The 328-nt window shown below is 40.2% G+C and overlaps 1 protein-coding gene across 1 annotated transcript in view; it reads left to right on the plus strand.

The window, feature by feature from the left end:
* Positions 1-2, plus strand: part of phex (phosphate regulating endopeptidase homolog, X-linked) — a 22,235-nt gene extending 22,233 nt beyond the window's left edge. Inside the window, exon 20 of the mRNA XM_038996845.1 lies at positions 1-2. This exon is cut by the window's left edge and continues 950 nt beyond it. The gene's annotated coding sequence lies outside the window, so the exon portion shown is untranslated.
* The last annotated feature ends 326 nt before the right edge of the window (positions 3-328 follow it).

Raw genomic sequence — 328 nt, forward strand, 5'->3', positions numbered from 1 at the left:
TCACTGTGTGTCTGTCATCTCTGTTTCTGGTCTGTAACTATAATCTAATCAGACTTCTCTAAAAGGTAGAAAACATATTTACTGTCTATCTGTCTCTCTTTGTCTTTTTCTGAACTCTGAGAGGTGGAGAAAGAGAGAGGGGTAGAGAAAGAGAGAGAGTTAGAAAGAGGGAAAGAGAGAGACAACTGGTCTAAAGCAGAAGAGTCCGGAAGAGAGATATGGAAAAGAGGTAAAGGTAGGCATTGAATGTGGGAATTGAGATAAAGTGGTTGCAGAGGAAGAGTGATATTTACGGATCTGAGAGGTTGAATGGACTTAAAACCCCTAA

The sequence above is a fragment of the Salvelinus namaycush genome, chromosome 7, assembly GCF_016432855.1.
Source record: "Salvelinus namaycush isolate Seneca chromosome 7, SaNama_1.0, whole genome shotgun sequence".
NCBI classification, from domain to species: domain Eukaryota; kingdom Metazoa; phylum Chordata; class Actinopteri; order Salmoniformes; family Salmonidae; genus Salvelinus; species Salvelinus namaycush.